We start from the raw sequence: 26,764 nt of genomic DNA, 5'->3' as shown, positions 1-26,764 counted from the left end.
GCGATGGTGTTTACTACCACTGGAGGTAGCCCACCTAGAACCTCCGCGTCCCGTCCGTGGATACGGGTGCCAGAGGGTGCCCCCTCTCTGAGAAAGGAGATTCAGGGAACCAAGTCCGACTGTCAGGACATGGGGGTGAAACACGGGGGTATCGTTATGGTCACCCTGACTCTGGGGTCCACAGGGATGTCACCCCGAGATGTTCTTCTACTGATGTTTTCCATGGCTCCTCTCTGGAGAGCTGCAACCTGTCCGGGGAGGCAAACAGGTCTACCTGAGCGTCCCCAAAGCGTCTTCGTGAAGCTCTTTTAGAAGGAAAAACACTCTTTTAGAGAAAGCGCTGAAGCGCCCAGGGGAGGTCGCGGCGAGACCACAGAATGGAAGCTGCAGCCCGCCGAGGTTTCAGCAGCCTGGATGGCAATCCCCGCTGATACGCCGTCACACCAACGCCAGCTGTTTCTCTCGAACACTCGCGGAGATTCGTCCTGTAGAAGGCTCGGCTCCGAAGCGAAAAGCTGATGTGCGTTTGCACGCGCTCTCGTATTATACCCACGCTGCGGGGCGGGGTGCGCGTGGCGAAACACACACGCCAACTGTCATTGGCTTGTTTAGTTAACACTCGAAGGTGATTGGGCTCTCGGGCGAGATCCCAATTCGTCAGTCACTGACGTAACGTAGAACATGACTGACTGAATGGGAACGACTCTTTTATGGCCATTATCAAACCGTTGTGAGCCCTTTGTGTGGCTCTTTTTGATTTTGTTAACTTTTACAGTATGCAGAGAATCTGGTATTTGCGTTGTGAGTATCTTCAGAGATGTTTCTTCATCTCCCCTGCCTCCCTATCCGTCTGCACGTCTGTCTTCACATTAATGAAAACTGTCAGCTAACAGCATCTGTAGGCCCAACAAATATGACGTAATGTTTCTTTCCTTTTATTTCATACCACAAATTATACGCAGCATACTAAATGTGATGTTTGTTTCCATTTTACTCCTTGAGGAGATTTTTGTGGTGCTAACAGTAATTAACAGTTAGTATTCTGTCTTTTCTCATTAGTTTCAAGTCTGGAAAATATCCAAATAAAATCAGATTCTTGAATACTGGAACAAAACAGGCTATAAGACTGAATTAATAGGTTTTGGATAGCATTCACATACCATTTGGGAGCTTTTCCTGCTTCTTAAATTTTTTTATAATCACAAACATTCGTAAAATGTGTATTTTCTTGCCAGTGACTCAATATGTGTGAACACATACAAAAAATATACAAAAATAATAACTCATCTTTTACAAAAATTGGCTAATCTTGTATTCACTTGATTAAACCAATGATTTGAAAAACAGGATTTATTTATTTATTTACTCATTTTTTATTTAATTTTTAACATTTATTTATGAAAGTTTTACTACTAATTGGACCTGCTTAAAATAAGATAAATATTCTAAATAAATAAATAAATGGAAAATGTAATACATGATAAAAACAATTATATTATGACAAATATGTAGGGACACAGCTTTGAGAGAATATACTATATATATATATATATATATATATATATATAAATATATAGATAGATAGATACATAGATAGATCGATAGATAGATAGATAGATAGATAGATAGATAGATAGATAGATATGTAGGTATGGTTACAAATGGTTCATTTGTGTTAAAAAGATTCTAATGATCTGATTAATATCATAGTAGAATTGTTGTTATGGCAACATTTAATGTCAATGTCGATGTCAATTAGATTTTTATAGTACAACTAAACACAACAACAGCTAAACTAATGACAGGTAAACTCAGTGGTAGATAAGAGGACTCAACTGACCAAAAGCAACCTTTTTATAATATATAAAGACTGATGCTTATTTTTGTGTCTCAACTCAAAATCAAAACTCTACCTTCCAGCTTTCCCACATCAAGTGCATTCAAATGAGCCACAGTGACAGAGGGGCTGCTGGGATGTATTGATGCCCAGGTGATGAAGCTGATCCTGGGGGGATAGAAAGATAGATCCGCTTTATCTGCTCTTCCCTCCAGCGCCACTAACCGCAATCAGAACCACCATGAGCTGCTTCAACTCTGGAAGAGCAATGAGACCCCAGAGACCAACCATGCTAGCACTTTGATCTGAGAAAGAGAGAGACAGAGAGAGGGAAGGCCCTCATATTGCCCTGGCCCTTTAGGAGAGGTCATAAAAACTGTCTTCATTAGGCAGACGCTTCAATCTCGGCACCAACATTTCCTTTACAGGCCTCCATCAGTGAGATCATTCTAGACTGAGTGTCTCTGTTTGGCTGTTTGTTGCATTTGAGACAAAGTTACTAAAGTTTGCACGATTTCCATTAAAGCAGTGTTAAAACGTGCTTAAAGCTCAGGGATGCAATCCGAGCTGGCAAAGAGCAAATTAGATCAAAAGCACAAATATGTTAGACTAAATTCGTTTTTTTTTCTTTTTTCTATGTAAATAGGTATACAATCAAATTTTCATTAAATGCGAATGGTAGGGGTTGGATTAAAAGGTGAGATGATCAGATACTTGTGTGTGTAATATTGAAGGTTAAGACTGGTATGTGTGTGTATAGAGTGTGTATACATCTGAGACAGACTGAAAATTTAAACTTTTTTATTTTTTATTTAAACCAAGACAAAGTTTTACAAAAGTTAGGGCATACAATAAATATTTAGATTTTGCACTATAATATGAAATAATATATAATATAATATAATATAATATAATATAATATAATATAGACAATTACTATTTTTTCTGAAATTTATCTTTTAGCATTTCAATTTTTTTTATTCTGCTCAAAACTCTGGTCTTAAAATTTTGGACAGCACTTTTATAATATACTAACATACACATCTGATGTAGATATATAATATCAGTGTCTTATATCTTAACCTAACTCTCTTTTTCATGCACATAATAGCCTTTGTGACAATATATTCAAGCTGAAAGGGTGAGCATGATGAAACGAGAGTCTGACTTCCATCAGGGCTCTGATAGATCACATCATCACTGGACTGCAAGCAGGTATCGATCAGTCTGGAGGAGTGTGAATGTGTGTGTGTGTGTGTGTGTGTGTGTGTGTTGGGGTTGTTTGAGTGGCACTATGGGTCTATACCTTGTAATATCGCCCAGTATGAGGCCTGTCTGTGTGCAAGACTCCCCACCATGGTGTTCAACAAGGCATGAGAGTTCATTTATTGCTCAAATAGAGAGAAGCTCAGAGACTAGCAGAGTGTGTGCTTGTGTGTGTGTGTGTGTGTGTGTGTGTGTTATGAAGTTCATTGTTCTTTGGTGTATAGATTTCTGCTTCCTTTCTCAGGGGTGTTTATAACAGAAATTACAGCAGTACATGTTTGAGCTCGTACACTCTTAAAAATAAAGGTGCTTCACGATGCCATAGAATAACCTTTTTGTCTAAATGGTTCCATAAAGAACCTTTAACATCTGAAGAACCTTTCTGTTTCACAAAAGGTTCTTTGTGGCGAAAGAAGGTTCTTCAGATTACAAAAAGGTAAGAAAGAGATGGTTCTTTAAAGAACCTTTGACTGAATGGTTCTTTGTGGAACCAAAAATGGTTCTTCTATGGCATCGCTTGAAGAACCTTTCGAAGCACCTTTATTTTTAAGAGAGTATGTTAGTGTGTATAAGTTCTGAATTTCTCTAATTGCACTTAAATATGTGTCTTGTACATTTTAGCTTGTGTTGCAATGATTGTGAAAGTATTATGGAATACTTGACTCTGATCAGAATCAGAATCAGAATCAGAGCGAGCTTTATTGCCAGGTATGTTTACACATACGAGGAATTTGTTTTCGAGCTTCCACAGTGTAACAGAATGACAGTGACAGAACAAAAAACACAGATAATAAAAAAAAAATAAGCATTGCATCACAGTGTGTGAGACAGACAGGTTTATGATTCTCATAGTAGGTCACTGGAGTACAAACTGTGCAGCTGAATACTGAGTCTCAGCAGTTTTCAGGCATCATGTAATCCTGCATCTGCACAAATCCTGACCTACTGACTGAACATCCACAGCCGCGCTCCCATTCCCACCAATACCAGAAATAAATAAATGTGTTCAGCTTTAACAAACTGCAACAGATTAGCCTAAACCAGTACAATTTCCTAGTAACATTTTACAGTAAGGTTTAATTTGTTAAAATTACTTGACTACATTAGCTCGGATTATTATAGTTAATTGAAACTAAAAACATAAAACAATTTATTAAATAAAATATATTTTATTTGTAAATATTTTTAAAATATATATATATTTTTTTTTCATAAAATGAAATAAAATAAATAAACTGAAATTAAATTAAATCTTCATTCTCATTTCATTCAGATGCACTAAAATAACTGAAATTAATAAAATGAAATAAAATGAATGAAAACTATTTAGAAATATTTTAAAAAGCTAATAAAAATGACAAAACAATAAAATTACTAAAACTTTCAAATTAAAATGAAAACAGAAAATATAACAATACAAAAACTATTCAAAATATTAATAAAAACTATAATACCGTAGTATCTCAGTGATACTAAAATGTTTACTAATGATAAACAATACTTATACAGTATTTAATCATCTTTGCTAATGTTAATTTCAACATTTAATAATGCTTTTTAAAATCAAAAATTATCAACATTAATGCACTGTGAACTAACATGAATAATAATGCAATATTGTAATTTATTAATTGTAATAAATTCATAAATGCATTGCTTATTGTTAGTTCATGTCAGCAAATGCATTAACTAATGTTACCAAATGAGACCTTATTGTAAAGTGTTATTAATTTTCTCCCTCTCAAAAACCACTTTAAAATCTAAAAGAACACAAGTAAAAGGTTGTACTGCAGCAGCTGAATTAGAATTAGCATTTAACTCAAATAAATAAACTTTACACTGACGTGGCCCAAAAATCAATCAATGAAATCGAGTGATATGACTGGACTAAAACTAGCAGAGATCCTGTAGTTCCAGTACAAATAACTCAAATTGGAGACTGTTTTGAGCATCAACATCGGAGGCAGCAACAAGGAAATGAAGCAGATTTGATGCGGCGGGAGAGGTTTGTTGGTGTTCACAGCCAACTGCAGATAAGGAATATCTTTATATTTATTTACATACAACAAAGGGTCACGGTCACTGTGGAAAAATAGATTAAAATTGGGGAAAATGGACAAATTTGGTAAAAATGATGAAAAGGCATCTCTGCACAGGTTCATCGTGTATTAAAGCCCACTAGCAAACTTTCTGTAAATACGGTGCTTTATGAGAAACTGGCCTTGATGAAGTGATTTGCAGTGGAGCTGTCAGTTATGAGAGCCCATCGGGGTTTTAATCAGCATGGATCTGGATTAGACGCCCGACCCGCCCACCGCAGCGCATCACTTACATAAACCTGCAGCTCAGCGTGCAGCTCCATTCCCTCTCGCCCTCCTCCCTTCATCTCAGACATTTCTCACACACAATCCCTGGGCAACTGCAGTGATGGACCTGAAGACGTTTTGCCTGAGTGACAACTTCCAGTTTCTAAACCAGCACAAGTAAGCAGGACTATTACCCTTCCTAAGTTAAATGTCTTTTTATACATCAGTCTTATACCTAAACTCTGTAGAAAGTGTCCCTTCAAAAATGTAGGATGAGGAGGGTTATTCTTAGCCTCTTCTGGCATTTGGTTCATGGAACTAAGAAAATGTGTGTCTGAAAAAAGATGGTGGAGGCTTAAACATTAAAGTAATTAGACTCAATAGCAGCATAGGAGAGAGAGAGGAAGACGTGATTGTAAATCTTTAGCACGGCCAAGTTTCTGACAGAGGAGGATAAGAGATGTCCAGAGAGAAGATGAAGAGATTAATTTGGCCACTGCACTTCACTGCAGGGATTCATGGAAGCAGTTGTTCCCAAGTGCTTCCTGGCTCTTTAGGTTTCAATGTTCTTGATTGCAGCGGGATGTGAGCTGAGCTGAACTGGATCAAGCTGCTGGATGACTCATCTTTTGGGCCAGCTTTTAAAAGCCCATCCACAATTAGTCAGGGGTATTGCCCTGTTTTCTCAAGTACAGGTGGTCATGCTAATCGGACCGGCATGCTAATTGGGATGCATCTGTCCTTGTAATCAAGGGCAGCTACCTGGATAACTGCAGTAGACATGCCGGCTATAGGAAAGTGTTTTGTAAAACATTTCATGGGTCACAAGAAAGCAACAGACCATTGCCCTAACACACCACCTTTGTTCAATCTGCAGAAGAGCCAAAAAAGCCTTGCACTTTCTTAGTGGAGTCCACTTTTTGGAAAATCCAACCATCTTCGCTGTCAGCACACACGAACAGCCACATTTATTCAACCTGCTAAATTAATCAGTGTTTGGGCTACCAGGAGTAAGCCAAGGCACTAAAAGCCACTGAATTTTCTATTTTTGTTCTGTTTTTATTTTTTGCTCTATTTTATTTATTTGGCCAATTTAGTTTGTTTTTCGCATTCTTTCTTTTTTTATTTCTTTCTTTTTTATAGCGTTTACAGAAACTATAACAAGTTTAATTTTTTTCGTACTATGCTTCGATTTTATTTTAGTATATTGGTGCTGATAACATTAACGCATTAACTGATAAAAAAAAAAAAAAAAAAGTTACATTTCTCAGGGGCATATATCGCTAGGGATATTGCTGTCTAGTGGCTTTTTTTCTATTTAATTAATTTTCCTATTTTATTATATTTAAGTTCTTTAATATAATTTATATCAAAAATGTTGTTTGTTTTTTCGTTGTGGAGTCACGAAAATGTATTTTACTTTAATTAAATTGTATTTTACTTATTGTTATTTTAGTTAATGAAAATGTTTAATTTAGCTTAAATTACGCTGCTGAAGGTCTCTTTGTAATTGCTCACATGTGCTGATTTCAGGGGCCCCGTCTCGGTTTTAATCAGGGATGGGAAGGTGGGTGAGAGGCCTGGATGTTGGTAAGCTTTGAGGGAGCTTCTGGATCCGGCCGTGGGCCTCTATTGATGAAAACTTTGAGCCATTGTGCTCAGTTCCCTCTTTAGAGTGTATGTGTTAGAGATATTAGTAGAACACCATGCCAGTTATAATTACATTAACTGAACAGTAGCTGAGGGAAGTCTCAAAGGTAACATTTCTTAAACTCACATTACACATGTTGCTATTACAACATGTTGTATTAACAATAGCTGTTTCCTTCGTATATTCACAAGCTCTCGCTCCAGGAGTTTCTTTGACATCTGGGACGCTTTTGGCCTTGAGTTTTCCAGGCTAATCATGCCTTACCTAACGACCTGGCACGATCTGATCTATGTCATTGATTTCAGTGATGAATTAGGGTAGTTTTTGAAAAAATGAGGAAAGGATCTGAAGATTACTAGATTAATTTCCATCACGCTTCCAGCTCTGCCTGGCCTGAGATCTGTGCTTCAGTTGGAATGGACACTCATAAATAAGACTATTACTGCAATCAGAAGGAAATATGAAAAAGGTGGTCTTCCATCTGTTAAATGTTAGTATAGGAAAGCTTTCATTATGAGGGAAAATGAATTCAGAATTGAGGGTCTCGCTAGCAGGCCAAAGAGATCCCTGGCTCACTGTAGATCAGTCATTGAATTTGCTAGTATCGTATTTATAGTTATAGAAGATTTTGGAATGAAAACGGGTTCTCTGCTTTTTCTCACTTCGATCTTAATGTGTTCCTGCTTTGTGAACTCACTCTACAGCTATAAGGTTCTGCTGGAACTATTCCATCACTATTACTCACCTGTATTGATGCATTTTTTCCCTCTAATTCAGATCATTTTACTTTCACAAATGCATAGTGGCCCCAAAAATGCTTTGGATGCTTAAGCCAAATTATAATAAATATATTGTTTAAATACAACTTCATGCATACACGAAAAATGATCTTTGTTTAAAAACACATCAATTCTTTGCTGATGCCTCTTGGTTTGATGGTAAATATCTAATCAAATGAAGGTCAAATTTTAAAAACTGAAGTGTCAAAATACTTTTAGGGATCTCTGTGTTTCAGGGTTGCCAGGTCTGCGTAACAAAACCAGCCCAATCATGGCCAAAACTAGCCCAATTGCATTTTGGGGGAATATGGCTATAAAAATCACTCCAAAAATGCGCTTTGGGGGGAGGTCAAAACCTCCTTCCAGGGGGTTCCACCTTGGTTGAAGTCGCATTCCAGGGGGGCGGGGGTTTCGTTTCAACCTGGGGACTGAAAACACAACCTGCCGTAGCAGTATAGAAGTAGCCCAATTCCGCAGGAAAACAGCAAATTTGGCAAATCTGCTATGTGTTGTTTTAATATCCTAAATCCTTGAATGTTTATGCAAATAGAAACCCTTCTTAGGGACAAAAAAAGCATTTTGACTTATTTCAGCACTTACTTTGTTATATCTGAATAAGGTCATAGAGAAGAAAGGGCAACAGAGCAAATAAAGAATATTTGGCACTTGCCTGACCTATAATTGAAATTGACAGATCTAAAGCCCTGTCTCAGTTTTTGCACAATTGGAAAAAAAAATTGTATGGCTTATTATCTCATGCTGTTTTCCCCTTGTTTCTCATGTTTATTTTCTTGCCCTCAAGCAATGTGTTTCACTGGGCAAATACTGTGTAATCCTCAAGTTACTGAGACTTGTCTTAATGTTTTTTTTTTCTTTTCAGTTTGCCGTGTACATTAGTATTGATTTTCAGGAAATGGCCTTTTTTTCTGTTAGCCAGGTGAGAATCTTACTGTGAGAATAATGTGAACCTAACCAGATGATCTGCTCAAGCATTTACCCAAACATTTACCCAAACAAAGTCGATGAGCCGTCGGTAAATCGTTGGCTCTTTGGCTTGAGATCTCTGACCACCAGCCGCATCCAATAGACTCTGTTACCAATGTGGAGACAAAAATGGTAGCTGGCCTGACAATAAATCAGACCATGTTGAGTTTCCAGCTAATCCTTCACTAAATGAGTTTATCAGCATTTTAAGATTAGTGAGGGGTCTTGCGAAGGATCTTCTGGTATTTTATGAAATGGACCATATAAGGTTTATCAGTCTTTTAGCTAATTCAGATTTAGGCAATGTAGATTTGTGAACAGACAAAAAACCCTGTTAAAAATAGAGAAGAAACACATTTCTCTAGCAATTAATTGGCATGGTCTTTTACCCCCGAAATTCCAGCTGTTGCCATTAAAAAAAATGAATATACCATTAGTTTACCACAATTTGTTGCAGCTCTCCAGAGAGGAGCCATGAAAAACATCAGTAGAAGAACATCTCAGGGTGACATCCCTGTGGACCTCAGAGTAAGGAATGACCATAAAGAGACCCCCGTGTTTCACCCCCATGTCCTGATGGAGAGAGGTCAGAGGTCATGAGGAGCATGGATATGTCCATTCCCAAAGGGGCTGAAGGGTAATGGAATGGCAGGTTCAGACCAAACGGAGCAATTTGCGCTTGTCCCATCTGAACCTGGAAGAAAAGCGAAAGACATGAATTTGACCGAGGTAAGCACTATAATGACTGTTTGGAAGACTACTATAATGTGAAACACTGAACATATTAAAATGTATGCGATTGTTACTGATGTTTTTTTTTAGCACCAGATCAGCATATTAGAACGATTCCTGAATGATAATGTGACACCGAAAACTGGAGCAATGGAAAATTCTGCTTTTCCATTACAGGAATAAATTACATTTCAAGATATTAAAGTAGAAAACAGTTGTTTTAAATTATAATAATATTTCACTTTTTTTTTGTGAAAATATTTTATATGCGTATAGTATAAAGTCTTTTCTACTGGGCTGGTTTTGTTTTTTAAATGCCACATGAAATTAAATATTTCCATTTTGTACCAGTGTTTTACACCAGCATGCTGGGTTTGCATCATGATTTTACAGACCCAACATAGTACCAGCATTTTGTACATGTCTTGATATTTCCATGAAGCCAACATTAGCCTAAATAAGCTTAACATTGATTGCAAATTCCTGCTCTCCACAGACTAAAACAGACCTGTGACCCATTTTAGTGTTGTGACCCACCAGTTAAGAAGCACTGCAGAGTGTTATTGGCTGTTTGCCATGATCAGTGTGCTGTCTGGTCTGGTTATGGGCTCTTCACCTGTCACCTGTCAATCATGGATGACAAACCCCTCCCACTTACTAGGCCCAGTCTGTCACAGGGACAGACGTTTACTAACCCTTAAAATTGCTGTTTAAGCATTGTGTTTGATAGAGTTAACATGTTCAAACATGCTAGTTCTTCACTTTTGCTTACGTTAAATTGGTGTGTGTGTGTGTCTGTCTGTCTGTCTGTCTGTCTGAATAAATGCTGAGCGTGCAAATAAACGTTATATGTTTGACAGCATGCATGAGGGACAGCAGAGGTCTAGATGTGCTTGCTGTCTGTCTCTGTTGTTAATCAGATGCGTTGGTCTCCAAGCTGATTTTCCTCCCAACCTCCTTCAGGCAGTATAACAATAGAGCCAGGAGCCCTCTTCACCCCTCAGACAGCCCAACATCCAGATAACCTGCTTACAATGCTTCTGCCCACATGGAAATGACTGTTTTATGGCCATTATCAAGCAGTTGTGATCCCTTTGTGAGGATTTTTTTTTCCAACTTTTACAGTATGCAAAGAGTCTGGTATTTGCAGAGATTTTCCTTCGTCTCCCCTGCCTCCCATCAGACGTCTGCACGTCTGTCTTCTCGCTAATGAAAACTGTCAGCTACCAGTGTCTGTAGGCCCAACAAATATGATGTGATGTTTCTTTCCATTTATTTTATACCACAAATTATATGTAGCATATTAAATGTGATGTTAGTTTCCATTTTACTCCTTGAGGAGATTTCTGTGGCGCTGGAAGTAATTAAAAGTTAGTATTCTGTCTTTTCTCATTAGTTTTCAAGCCTGGAAAATAACCAAACAAAATCTGATTCTTGAGTACTGGAACAAACTGAAGACTGTAAGACTGAAGACATTAAAGTTATGAATCAAGGAATGGGTTTTGCATTGTAGGGAGCTTCTCCTACTTCTTGCATTTTTTTATATTCACAAACATTCAAAATGTGTATTTTCTTGCCAGTGGCTCAAAAATAATCAACACTTACAAAAAAAATGCAATAACTAAATAAAATATAAAATAATACAATAATTATTACAAAAACGTGCTAATATTGCATTCACTTCAATAAATAAATTTATTAATTTATGTATTACTACTACTATCACTACTATTACCTTTTTAAAATAAGGGAAATTAGATAGTGTTATCATACATTTTATATATATTTTGAATTGTATTAAAATGGTCCATTTGTGGTAAGAAAAATATATATATGTGATTAATATCATAAATCAGAAGTTGTTGGTATGGCAACATTTAACTACTGGCAGGTAAAGTTGTGGAGCATGTTTTGTCAGTATTAGTAGATAAGAGGACTTGGCTGACCAAAAAGCAATCTTTTTATTAGATGTATAGATTAATTCTCATTTCTGTGTCTCGACTAATCATCTACAATCTGCCTTCCAGCTTTCCCACATCAAGTGCATTCAAATGAGCCACAGTGACAGAGGGGCTGCTGGGATGTATTGATGCCCAGGTGATGAAGCTGATCCTGGGGGGATAGAAAGATAGATCCGCTTTATCTGCTCTTCCCTCCAGCGCCACTAACCGCAATCAGAACCACCATGAGCTGCTTCAACTCTGGAAGAGCAATGAGACCCCAGAGACCAACCATGCTAGCACTTTGATCTGAGAAAGAGAGAGACAGAGAGAGGGAAGGCCCTCATATTGCCCTGGCCCTTTAGGAGAGGTCATAAAAACTGTCTTCATTAGGCAGACGCTTCAATCTCGGCACCAACATTTCCTTTACAGGCCTCCATCAGTGAGATCATTCTAGACTGAGTGTCTCTGTTTGGCTGTTTGTTGCATTTGAGACAAAGTTACTAAAGTTTGCACGATTTCCATTAAAGCAGTGTTAAAACGTGCTTAAAGCTCAGGGATGCAATCCGAGCTGGCAAAGAGCAAATTAGATCAAAAGCACAAATATGTTAGACTAAATTCGTTTTTTTTTCTTTTTTCTATGTAAATAGGTATACAATCAAATTTTCATTAAATGCGAATGGTAGGGGTTGGATTAAAAGGTGAGATGATCAGATACTTGTGTGTGTAATATTGAAGGTTAAGACTGGTATGTGTGTGTATAGAGTGTGTATACATCTGAGACAGACTGAAAATTTAAACTTTTTTATTTTTTATTTAAACCAAGACAAAGTTTTACAAAAGTTAGGGCATACAATAAATATTTAGATTTTGCACTATAATATGAAATAATATATAATATAATATAATATAATATAATATAATATAATATAGACAATTACTATTTTTTCTGAAATTTATCTTTTAGCATTTCAATTTTTTTTATTCTGCTCAAAACTCTGGTCTTAAAATTTTGGACAGCACTTTTATAATATACTAACATACACATCTGATGTAGATATATAATATCAGTGTCTTATATCTTAACCTAACTCTCTTTTTCATGCACATAATAGCCTTTGTGACAATATATTCAAGCTGAAAGGGTGAGCATGATGAAACGAGAGTCTGACTTCCATCAGGGCTCTGATAGATCACATCATCACTGGACTGCAAGCAGGTATCGATCAGTCTGGAGGAGTGTGAATGTGTGTGTGTGTGTGTGTGTGTGTGTGTGATGGGGTTGTTTGAGTGGCACTATGGGTCTATACCTTGTAATATCGCCCAGTATGAGGCCTGTCTGTGTGCAAGACTCCCCACCATGGTGTTCAACAAGGCATGAGAGTTCATTTATTGCTCAAATAGAGAGAAGCTCAGAGACTAGCAGAGTGTGTGCTTGTGTGTGTGTGTGTGTGTGTGTGTGTGTTATGAAGTTCATTGTTCTTTGGTGTATAGATTTCTGCTTCCTTTCTCAGGGGTGTTTATAACAGAAATTACAGCAGTACATGTTTGAGCTCGTACACTCTTAAAAATAAAGGTGCTTCACGATGCCATAGAATAACCTTTTTGTCTAAATGGTTCCATAAAGAACCTTTAACATCTGAAGAACCTTTCTGTTTCACAAAAGGTTCTTTGTGGCGAAAGAAGGTCCTTCAGATTACAAAAAAGGTAAGAAAGAGATGGTTCTTTAAAGAACCTTTGACTGAATGGTTCTTTGTGGAACCAAAAATGGTTCTTCTATGGCATCGCTTGAAGAACCTTTCGAAGCACCTTTATTTTTAAGAGAGTATGTTAGTGTGTATAAGTTCTGAATTTCTCTAATTGCACTTAAATATGTGTCTTGTACATTTTAGCTTGTGTTGCAATGATTGTGAAAGTATTATGGAATACTTGACTCTGATCAGAATCAGAATCAGAATCAGAGCGAGCTTTATTGCCAGGTATGTTTACACATACGAGGAATTTGTTTTCGAGCTTCCACAGTGTAACAGAATGACAGTGACAGAACAAAACGTTGTTGGTGTAGAGGGAAAAGAGCAGTGGGGAGAGAACACAACCCTGAGGAGCGCCAGTGCTGGTTATACGGGTGCTGGATGTGTATTTTCCCAGCCTCACTAGCTGCTGCCTGTCTGTCAGGAAGCTGTTGATCCACTGACAGACGGAGGTGGGCACGGAGAGCTGAGATAGTTTGAGCAGGAGGAGGGTTTGGATGATAGTGTTAAAGGCCGAGCTGAAGTCCACAAACAGGATCCTCACATAAGTCCCTGGTCTGTCTAGATGTTGCAGAACATAATGCAGTCCCATGTTAACTGCATCGTCCACAGACCTGTTTGGGGTGTTGGGTGTTTTTTCAAACCTGCAGTAGAACTCGTTCAGATTGATTGATAATATAAATCTGAGGTCAAATATGTAAGGAATAATTAACGATGGGCCGTTCAATTATTAGAAAAATAATGCATACCAGAGGTAGTAATACAGCTGCGATGTGAAGTGTTGTCAAACTGCTCTGATGGCAGGAAAAATGTTGGTTTGGTTAGTGTCTTTGTGGGATTTGGTTTTAGCATTCAACAGTGCTGTAGTAGGCTATAACTTAGTATAATGAAGCTAAACCAATTATCATTTTAATTTGTGATTATTTTACGTTTTGGGTAGATTAGTGGCTAATTTGTAGTATAATTTATAGGTTTTTCCTTGAATCTGCTTACACCCTGTTTATGGGTTATCGTCATGGTTTCAGAAAATATACAGAGTCGCTGTCCACACGAAAACGCAAGGGTGGCGTTTTCAGATTTATCCACTCTGGGACCCGGTGTCAAAAAATTTCAGTTTCACTCTCCCAAAATGCCGGATCCGTCTGGACGAAACGCCTATACGATACAAAATGTATGCGTATACAGCTAAACGCGTCTCCGTGTGGACGGGGCCTCAGACTAGGAAAACTATCTCCAGGAACACCCAAATACAGTGTTATCATGGAAAGGGGGTGGAGAAAGAGACAACCCTCCCCCAACAACACAGACACATGTGAGAGGAGCAATCTGAGCTTATCAGCGTCCCACATAGTCCCTTGAGTCTGATTATTCCCATCTCAGCTCCCTAACTGTATTTGTACTCAGGCCTACAGGATAGACACATCAAAACATAGTCAAAAGGGGTTAGAAATGAGGGTAAATATGACATCTGAGCAGTTTACCTCTTACAGTCTGGAGCCAGTTCAGTCTTGATTTATTGATTGAACATTATATCGCTTCTGTTGTATTGAGTATATATTAAAAGATTAATAATGTCCAGGATTGATCCCGAATGAAATTGGGATGTGAGCCTGATGGCTAAACTCATAATACACACTTACACTTGAGGTTTGGTTATTGGAAATAGTTTTATCACCAATAATTTATCGTCCGTTTGTATTAGCGTCTCCAGTTTTTACAGTGCACCAATGCTTTGTTAAACTCCAAGACTTTTCTCAGTGTCTTTATTAGCAAAATGTTTTGGAACAGCAGGATTTTATCTGGGTTAAGCTCTTGGAAAACACATTGGAATATCAGCATCCCACCTGGCCTCTGAACCTGCTACTTACTGATGTCATGTCCAATTTCCTGTTCGCGTTCTCTCCCGTTGGCTTTTGAATTGTCCATCTGCTGGAAATATGTCTAGTCACATGGCACATATACACTACCATTCAAAAGTTTATTTATATATATATATATATACTTTTTTAAAGAAATTCATACTTTTTATTCTGGAGAAGGGTGTGTTAAATTGATCAGAAGAGACAGTGAAGACATTTATAATGTTACAAAAGATAATTATTTCAAATAAATGTTGTTCTTCTGAACCAATCTAAGAAAGAACCCTGAAAACATCCTGAATCCTTAAAAAACAACAACAACATGGTATCATGGTTTCCACAGCAATATTAAGCAGCACAACTGTTTTCAACATCTATAATAATAAGAAATGTTTCTTTAGAATGATTTATGAAGGGTCATGTGACACTGAAGACAGGAGTAATAATGCTGAAAATTCAGCTTTGCCATCACAGGAATGAATGAATAAATGACGTTAAAGGGGTCATATGATGCGATTTAAAGTTTTCCTTTCTCTTTGGAGTGTTACAAGCTGTTCGTGAATAGATAAGATCCCTAAAGTTGCAAAGACTAAAGTCTCAAACCCAAAGAGATATTTCGTATTTAAAGGATTTGCCACTGACGATTCAAACGCGAGTTTTGAGCAGTGTAGCGTAGCGCTTGTTGTTTGTCGTTTCTCCGGTCACAAGTGCAGACATGCGTAAAAAGACAGTATAAGTCATTATAATCAGTAATTATGTCCACACTGGATGCAACAAATGCCTCGTTTATAATGGGTTTTATTGGTTTTGTCTCGTTGCGCCGGGACATGGCATCACAGTATGGTAAGGGGCGTAACATTTCCGTCACACGCTTGAGGAATTCGGCCAATCACAATGCACTAGATAGCTGGCCAATCAAAGCACACCTCGCTTTTCAAAAGGATGAGCTTTGTAAAAATCGACCTGTTTCAGAAAGGCGGGGCATAGAGGAGAAACAACAATATACAGTATGTGGAAAATAATGTTTTTTTAACCTTAAATCACATAAACACATTTCATTACACCAAATACACAAAATAATGTTCTTTTTTAGCACCGTCACAGTGGGTATAGAAAATAATCACCCCCTTTTAAAATGAAGTTATTTCCAGTTTGGCACTTTATAACGCACACATATGAAAATATATTGCCTGCGTCCTCACCACTAACTGTGTATTTAGCCAAGGACTCATGGCATCCTCTGATGTGACCCAAGATAATCATAGACAACTACCTTAAAACAAATGCACACACTCGTACACACTCCTTGTGACCCTCTCTCTTGCTGACAGGTCTGTCAGTGGCCCACAGATGATCAGGAGGAATGGCTCCCTGTCCTTGCGATGACCCGGAGTGTGTGTGTGTGTGTGTGTGTGTGTGTGAGAGAGAGAAGATGTCCATCCACAAAAGCCCCATCCATGCACTTAATCATGTTCTAGCCACCAGCCAACACAGACTGTCTGGAGAAGGTGCAGGCCAATGTGGACTGTCAGTAATCATCAAGGCATTTAGTCATTCCCTGCCAATTAGTGAAGCATTACCTGCCCCAGGTCAATGGCAGAGCCGCACGGCAGCTGGCTGATGAAACCAGAGAGATGTGCACTTCACAGAGAGATCATCTGATGCCACCACTGCTGCACCACTATGTCGGTGCACGGAGGGGTCAGGCCGTATCCTCCATTACCTGTGTGATGCATGTGAATGGAACATGCCTGTCATTGGACGTAAGGGAGCAAATTCGTGGAAGTGGATGATGTAATGGAGAACAGAGCAGGTATTCAGGGAAAAGGACAACTTGAAAAAACTTCATGAGACTTTAACAAAGATGTTTTTGTGTGTTTAGGGGACAAGGACTATTGAGGAGCTAAGAAACAGAACATGCAGTAGTGTTTTATCGGTTGTGTTTGTGTCTCAGTGTGACTGCCTGGCTGCCCTGTCAGTGACTTTAAGGTTTGTTGGCTAATCAGTCTCATTTTGCCTCATTAGCCGCCTTCGTGGGGCTTCCTTCAAACTGAGATGATGTATGACCAGGCCAAATAGTCTTCTGGCTGCCCTCAGGGGTGAGACAGGAATGAAATATATGTGTGTGTTAAAGGAAAAGGACAGATAAAGCACATTCAGCTGGTAAAAGGAAATCGCATATTAGGCCTCTTTAGTGTGCAGCCATGTCTCCTTAACTAAAATTAGATTAAAGGAAAGAAATGGAGAATTTAGTTTGACTTTATTTTCTTTATTTTTCTTTCTTTCTTTCTTTCTTTCTTTCTTTCTTTCTTTCTTTCTTTCTTTCTTTCTTTCTTTCTTTCTTTCTTTCTTTAACAAGCTTTTGGAACAATTGTAATTACCTCTGAAAATAATTTAGATAATAATATAAATGAATTTTAATAGAAAATTATAATAATTACTTATTTTTTTTAATTAAATTTAGATATTTTTTATCTTCAAATTTTTATGTAAGGGGTTTTAATGTTTTGATGCTGACGACTCACAAATTTAATGATTACCTGACGAGGGATGACTTCCTAAACAAGAAACAATTTTAATTTATTTGTGTAATGCTTTTCACAATAAATAGTATTCCCAACAAGTATTCCAGAGCAGCTGGAAAGTTAACTTTGACACTAAACATATACTTTTATTTAATATTTTATATTATTAAAATATTTTATATATTTTAATTTTTTTAATATTTATATTTATTAATATTTAAAAAAAAAAAAATTATGTTAATTTCATTTTACATTCATTTAATACTTATCAGTTTTTTCTGCCCTTGTATCTCAAAAGTCTCCACTAGACATCTCAGAATGATGATATTTTGCTATTTATATTCATTTTATAGCTCTGCAGTTTTATTGTCAACAATTGTCCAGTTTCTTTATTTATATTTTTTGTGTGTCCAATAAAGAGAGCATATTATTATGAATATTATACAAACACACAGCACACAGACAGAGTATAGAGAAGTCTCCTTTCTATTGGAATCAGAAACTGAGACGTCTAGCCCTGCAAACCCCCCCCCCCCCCCTATACCAAGTTCCAACCTATCTGCATTTTGTCTGATTCACCTCAGAATTTTTCCTAAAATCATTAGCGCTAGTATAATCTGTTTAACTTGGCAGAGGGTTACGAAATGATCATGGTGATTTTATTAACACAACCTCCCGTAGGGAGAGTTTTGTTTTCCTTTGTCTTGTTTGTGTTTGTAACTTGCATGATTTATTTTAATGGCTTTTATCAGCGTTTTTTTCAGCGTGTGTTTTTTTATCCTGAGAGAGGAAGTTATTGAGAGTGATAAAGGCTAATCTGAGCCCCAGATCTCCATTAAACAGCTCTATTTCCTCACTGAGTGAGTCTGGAAATGGAGCTGCCTCTAAAGAATGCAGTGTGACCGTGAGGGTACTGAAGTGTGTGTATGTGTGTGTGTGTGTGTGTGTGTGTGTGTGTGTTGGTGAACAGGAAAGAGACATGTTTAAACAAAGGACACACGAGAGTTTATTACTGCGAAAGGTGTAGTCTGTTGCAAATTAAAGGAGCCATTTGGCATCAGAAATGAGCAGACAAACATGTAGTGTCCTCAACAAGATGACACAGTGGCCTTAACACTTTTGGACACTTAAAAATTAACAAATTTTACAGCATGTAAAAATTTGTTTGAATTCCTTATGAGCAATATATCTATTCAATAAAGAGCAGAAAATCTGTGTTGCACAGTTGCTCTTAGAGAAGGAGAAAGAAATCTGTAACTTTGATGCTCTGGTTACATTCAACATGTTCTGATTGGGTTACGATGCTAACGTGGAAAAGCTCTGGTTGCAGAAAAATTCAGTGGAACCACAGCAGTAACATATATTTACGAGGGGAAAAAACAGGTTATCAGCAGCAGCTTATCATCTACTAACTGATTCACTATCATCTGCAGATCTGGCAGGAACAAGAGCATGTCGAGGGAAATAGAAGTGTGGAGCCCTTTGAGGAATCAAATACAGGCCATATCTTTAAATGCGTAACACTACCATAATAGCAGTAAACTACTGTAATACTCCCATATTATCAATTAAATTCAAACATTAACAACTTGTCTCGAGGCCTCCTGTAAGTTTCAGTCTGTTCCTCATACACAGCTAAAGTCTCCAGAATTCCTGGAATATAAAGTGCATGGATTACATTTGTCTTTTTTTTTTTGTCCTTTTGGAGCCTGACTGCATAAATCAGCAACATAAGGGTCAGTAAAAGATGACATAATTTTCATTTTTTCTGTGAGTTATTCCTCTACATTAAAAAAATATATATCTTTGAAGTTTAAACATAAACAGATATGGACAATCTGTATGATCTCCTCATGTTTTTGATCTTGGAATGTACAAACACATCCCTTCGACTGGGACAGTCGACTTTATCAGTGCCTCAAAAATGTTTGTTTGTTTGTGTGCACATGCGTCTCAACTATTTTGTTTGCTCTAACAAACATTTACAATCTTCTTTCAAACCAGAGAAACTTCTGCTATATTACATACTCAATAAAAGTCTTGTTTCATTGAGCTCAACACATTGACTCTGTTGGGAGACCTTATTAAGTATCATTGTAATCTTACTTGCCTTAATGAACAAAGAATGTTGTTTTTTTATTTCACCATTTAATGAGTTGTAATAGAATAACAGTATTGAAGTTAAAAGCTTTTTTCCCTGTATAATATATTGCCGTAAGCATAGAAACACATGAGCTGAAAAACTCGAACGGCAGGCTCTCCTGTTTGTGCCATACAGCGTTTTAGTGAGCCCAGAGACTAATGAAGTGCTCCTTTACAGGCAACTGGGGTATAATTTACCCTCAACCCCCCCCCAAAACCCCTGCAGTGACACAGAGCTGGAAAATACTTGATTTACTCGCTTTCTCCAACAAAACAGTTAAATAAGTGTTCACTGCTAATCTGTATTTGTATCTTGTTTTCCAGCAAAATAACTAAGTATCCTTAAAATAAGTCACATTTACAATATTGCAATACATTTATAAAATAAGACATGAATGAATTCAAGATATTCTCTGAAAAAGTTTTTATTTTCTACATTTTTGTTTTAATGATATTTAGGTGTTTTTAAGAATAATGTTTGTTTGTCTGTTTTTTACAATAGTGTTTTTTTTCTGCCAAAGCAGAATATGAATTATTTGCTCAGTTTTAAAATTCTTTCCTACACTCTTGATCATACATAAATCTGCCCACATCTGATTTTTTTTTGTCCACACGTTCACATATATACATGATTATATCAGATCATGCATGTCTGTGTATGTGTTTAAACAAAGAAGTTTAATACTTAAATTAATAATTTGGTATATTCCAATAACTAAAACAGGAAATGCAGGTATAAATGCAATCTTCTCTCAACAGGAAGCTGCATTCAGAATCCTATCAGGCTGGTCCTGTTTATGATTCATGTAACTGTTTCATTTTACATGCATTAGCGTTTAAGGCTTATGAACAGTGTGTGCCTTTGTATACAAATCAGAGCTTGTTTATATAATGGCACTGTGCTTCTATGTTATATGAATGTGTGTGCATGAGTGTGTGTGATGTGGGACCATGCAGGAGGTCAGACATGCCAGTGATATCCACATTTGTAGCAGGGCAGCGTGCTCTCGTCGGCAGTGGTCAAAGTGGGCAGCCAGCCAAGCGCTAATCTGCATTAGCAGCACAAAAGATCCGGGGAGGGAACCGCTGTGAAGATGTGCCTTCATTTACTGGAGATTTATAGAGGCCCAGAATCAGGAGTCAGGACGCCCATCTTTTTCCCTATCATTGGCTCACATCTAAAGAGCCTGTTTTGTTGTTTTGTTTAGTTTTTTTCCCTGAAGGACAATCATTTGGAATCAAGCAACCACAAATTTTGGGTGTGTGGGGTGGCTGGAATTCCAGGGCCTAGAATGGGAAAAATTGAGTTTGTGGGAGGATGTATGTGTTTGAGTGCATGAATAGAGAATCATATAGCAGAAATATTGCAGGTTCCAGGGTTTGAACAGCCCCAATGAGCCGTGGACTTCTGAAGCTGGAATATGGGAATATGGGGAGTCTATTGATGGCAGAAGGTCATTGTTTGGGGGCTGTGATGATATATGTTCTTCACTGCGGCCATTGTGTGTGGCCAAGTACATCAATGCCATCAACTCAGACACACACACACACACACACACACACACACACACACACACACACCCAAAGGGCTGTCACCCCCCATTCACATGATAAAGCTGTTTTCTGCAGACAGATACACACTGCTTGAGTCAGCCCATTTCTTTTTCCTATAGGGTACAATTTAGGTATTTTCTGAGAGGCTCCTACAGTTTTAAGTGTGAATCACTTCCTGTGGGATAGGAACATGGGAATGGCAGGCCTTTAGTGCAGTTTTGTTTGTTGTTTAGATGGAAAATTAAGCCGTTAAAGCCTGACAGGTGAATTAATAGAATAATAAGAAACCATCAATCAGAGGGCAGAAGTCATTGTGTACAACAGTTCTTTCAGCAAAAGATTTGATCGTTGTGATAATAATGGGGCCTTAGAAATTAATGTATAAAATATGGTCCAGTATACTTTATAGGATTAAGAACTTTTCCTCATCTTCCATATGAAATTAAAGAGATAGTTCAGCCAAAAATGAAATTCTGTGATCATTTACACACCCTCTTTATTTCGTCTGCTGTGGAACACAAAATAATATATTTAAACATAAATCAGGGTCTAATGTTTTTATCTTTAAAACATATTCTGTAGAAGAAAGAGTCCTACAAGTTTGGAGGGTGAGTAATACAGGGTGAATAAATGATGACAGAATTGTTATTGTATTTATTTTTTTTCATCTTGACTGAATCAAGGCTACCAGATTAACCGTTAACCTCTCCCTTCTATGATCCTTCTAGACATTTAGAGAATTCCAGCCATTACTGACCTCAGAGATCAAAGTTTAGGTCTTGAAATAACACAGTCCAGTGGGGCACAGGTGTCCACCTGATCCCAGTGAGGTGGAATGTTGCAAGGTGGACAGATGCAATGTGCTTCAGATAAACTTAACCCAACCCTGATCTCTGGGCGGAAAGTCCAAACAGTGAAATGATTACAGACATTTGTTCAAAGACTGTGAGGTCAAGTAGGACTTCAAGATGTTAAAAATGGATTTTGCAACCACACAATGTGTGGTTTCCAACCCTGACAACATCAAAGACTTTGAAATCTGTTTATTATCTAAACTGCTCTTAACGGAAATTTAATCTAACAAGTGCACAAGTGTGGAACAAAAGAAGATACGGCACAGGCAATACATTTATGCTGTAAATTGCATTTATGCAATTATGCTGCTGCTTGTGCACTATTTTTTATGTAAGCAGAAGAAACTTCAGAAGATATAAATACTTGCTTGCCTTTTGCAGTTCAAAGCAAACCACCAATTTAATTTGGCTAATTAACTTACATTGTGGAGTCGCCCTCATGCACTGTGGGGTGACATGACCATGAGGCATCATTGATGTGAAAATTACAGCATATCCAATCAAACTCTATAGTATTTCTGTACAGGTTCACATAAATTAGCTAAATTAAGCAGATGCCAACATGAACAGCTTGCGTGACTATGCCTTTATTCTCCCATGAACAAAACTTGTGAGGTAAAATGAAATATGACTCATTAATAATAATAATATGTATTTTGTTTTACATTATTAATTATTACATTTATTTTTTCTGTTCGGCTCATGTCATGTTAATAATTTTGCATATTGTTTGCCCTATGCAGGTGATTTCATTATTATTAATATGATTATATATAATGAATATATATATATATATATATATATATATATATATATATATATATATATATATATATATAACAATAAGAACTTTAGTACTGTGTTGAGTCACTCTTGATGACCAATGTAAAATCCTGAATCAAAACCACTTGAGAACTTTTTGTCAGTCTTGGAATAAAAGTGAATATATTCATATTTAAGGATTTATCTGTTCCAATTCCAAAATCTGTCAGCAAAAAAAAAAAAAAAAAGTCTAAATCCATAAGAATTAGCTTTAGCACAGAGGCATCATTCATTCAGTCCTTTCTCTACATTTGTTCATCATTTAGCAAGGTTTAGGGACTGTATAGGATGCATTGGAATGCAAAGACAAATAAAAAGAGGCTTCTTCCTCACGGCAGGGGACTGCGAAAGCATACACACATAAACTAAAATACAGGGTACACCCCAACCCCCTCCTCACACACACACACACACAATTCCCAACAGAAATGGGTCCTGAACACTGGCGTTCTGAGAGAAAATGGGGGTGGAATGAAATCCAAAGGACTGAAAGAGAGAGAAAGAAGAATGAAAGCAGGAATAAATAATTCTGAAAGTGAAAAGGAAGTTGGAATGAAAGAAGTAAACTGTTTTAAAAGAGAAAAAGAATAAGGTAACGAGAAAAAGACAAGAACAAAAAAGGACCAAAATAGAAAGTGTTTGTGAAAGCCAAAACATTTTGTTTCACATGAATGTTTTCCATCCATTAAATTGCATTACTGTATTTCATTACTGCATGTGGAGCTTCAAACTTCCTTTTCTTTTTGAGGAAGTCAATGAGTATGAGGGTGCACTCATATATTATCAATTCTTTTAAATGTGATGATAATTAAAACATGAATGAATGTAATGCTAATCCTCTGTTTTCCCCGTGTTAGTGAGATACAGGTTGCTGAGTAGTACAGCAACGAGCAGAGACTGCCGATGGGCGCTTTGTGCACAGCTCTGAAAAGATCCGCCAGTCTGGGCCGATGGGAGAGAGTTAAAGGGGTCAGAATGGTCAGGCTGGTGTAAATACTTCTCTTTGTGCACATTAAGGAGATGCTCTCAGCAGGGAGTCTATAAAGCTCCAGAGGCAACACTAACACCCAATGCGACTGCTTCCCCCCATCCTGGAGAAACACCTCATGTCTAGCTGACAGAAACAAGCTGAGAATGAGGAGATGATGAGTGCATGAAAAAGAAAAAGAGCACTTGCCATAATGTTCCTAGGTTGTTTTCTAATTTATGAATTGCGTAATAAAAGTTGCTCCAACTTTGCTTTCTGCTCTACTTTCTGTATGCCTTCATGAATTTGGGGACAAAAATAACCTAGATAGAAACTTTCATCAGATACCTGAATCTTACAAAACCTGTGAAGAAAATATTTAATTGTCATATTTCATTTCAAAATAAACCAAAAATAATTGCGCAATATTAAACAAAAATAAAAATGAATGCTGTATATTTAGGCCCATTAATATTGTGATTGTGATATTTTGTCTTGACAATTAATTAAATCTTATTACGATTAAATAAGAATTCATATATATATACCTTAATGTGGGAAAAATGTAATTCTTATATTATCATTACCATGATATATATAAAAAACTGTATTTTATATATAACAAAAGTATTTTCACATCATATATGTACTGCTTTTATGCTGAATCATTACAAAAATTAAATTAAAACAAGGACAGTGATAGATTTTATTCCACGACCTGTCCCAATCTCTTGAAATCATTCACTTCCTTTCAGCTGTTTGTAAGTAGTGTAATGTTAAGAAATGCAAGAAAGAAGAAAGAGGAAAGGGTGGTTGATAGAAGTGTGGGCTTTTGTATACAGAGAAATATCTTGGGATACCCCCTCTCAGGAGGATAAGATGGGCAAACATGAAATCAAAGTGAAAAAGTCCCACAAAGGGGTGGCAGTGGAATGATTAGAGGAAGGGAGTGGAGGAGGCTCTTTTTTCCTTGTGGCTCCTTCCCAAAAAGTGCTGGGCCCCACAGTGCCATGAAAAGATCTCTTATACAGAAACTGACTGTTCTGCCTGACTCAGATTAGGCCCCAAACAGCCCATCAGCCCGAGACGGAGTATATATCCTTTATTTTATTACTCACTCATGCATCAGTTGGCCATGAGATACCCTGGTGGTATCCTGGGTTATTGTTCACAGCTGAGCCAGAGCAAATAATATACATGTTTGAATGTAGTCATGTGCATACCACATACAGTGGGGCAAAAAAGTATTTAGTCAGCCACCAATTGTGCAAGTTCTCCCACTTAAAAAGATGAGAGAGGCCTGTAATTTTCATCATAGGTATACCTCAACTATGAGAGACAAAATGAGAAAAAAAAAATCCAGAAAATCACATTGTAGGATTTTTAAAGAATTAATTGGTAAATTCCTCTGTAAAATAAGTATTTGGTCACCTACAAACAAGCAAGATTTCTGGCTCTCACAGACCTGTAACTTCTTCTTTAAGAGGCTCCTCTGTCCTCCACTCGTTACCTGTATTAATGGCATCTGTTTGAACTTGTTATCAGTATAAAAGACACCTGTCCAAAACCTCAAACAGTCACACTCCAAACTCCACCATGGCCAAGACCAAAGAGCTGTCAAAGGACACCAGAAACAAAATTGTAGACCTGCACCAGGCTGGAAAGACTGAATCTGCAATAGGTAAGCAGCTCGGTGTGAAGAAATCAACTGTGGGAGAAATTATTAGAAAATGGAAGACATACAAGACCACTGATAATCTCCCTCGATCTGGGGCTCCACGCAAGATCTCACCCCGTGGGGTCAAAATGATCACAAGAACTGTGAGCAAAAATCCCAGAACCACACGGAGGGACCTAGTGAATGACCTGCAGAGAGCTGGGACCAAAGTAACAAAGGCTACCATCAGTAACACACTGCACCGCCAGGGACTCAAATCCTGCAGTGACAGACGTGTCCCCCTGCTTAAGCCAGTACATGTCCAGGCCCGTCTAAAGTTTGCTAAAGAGCATTTGGATGATCCAGAAGAGGATTGGGAGAATGTCATATGGTCAGATGAAACCAAAATAGAACTTTTTGGTAAAAACTCAACTTGTCGTGTTTGGAGGAGAAAGAATGCTGAGTTGCATCCAAAGAACACCATACCTACTGTGAAGCATGGGGGTGGAAACATCATGCTTTGGGGCTGTTTCTCTGCAAAGGGACCAGGACGACTGATCCGTGTAAACAAAAGAATGAATGGGGCCATGTATCGTGAGATTGAGTGAAAACCTCCTTCCATCAGCAAGGGCATTGAAAATGAAACGTGACTGGGTCTTTCAGCATGACAATGATCCCAAACACACCGCCCAGGCAACGAAGGAGTGGCTTCGTAAGAAGCATTTCAAGGTCCTGGAGTGGCCTAGCCAGTCTCCAGATCTCAACCCCATAGAAAATCTTTGGAGGGAGTTGAAAATCCATGTTGCCCAGCGACAGCCCCAAAACATTACTGCTCTAGAGGAGATCTGCATGGAGGAATGGGCCAAAATACCAACAACAGTGTGTGAAAACCTTGTGAAGACTTACAGAAAAAGTTTGACCTCTGTCATTGCCAACAAAAGGTATATAACAAAGTATTGAGATGAAATTTTGCAATTGACCAAATACTTATTTTCCACCATAATTTGCAAATAAATTCTTTAAAAATCCTACAATGTGATTTTCTGGAATTTTTTACAGGCCTCTCTCATCTTTTTAAGTGGGAGAACTTGCACAATTGGTGGCTGACTAAATACTTTTTTTACCCACTGTATATATA

The sequence above is a fragment of the Sinocyclocheilus grahami genome, unplaced genomic scaffold (genome assembly GCF_001515645.1).
Source record: "Sinocyclocheilus grahami isolate Dianchi unplaced genomic scaffold, SAMN03320097.WGS_v1.1 scaffold794.1, whole genome shotgun sequence".
NCBI lineage: Eukaryota > Metazoa > Chordata > Actinopteri > Cypriniformes > Cyprinidae > Sinocyclocheilus > Sinocyclocheilus grahami.
The sequence above is the reverse complement of the archived record's forward strand: the minus strand, read 5'-3'. Positions refer to the sequence as shown.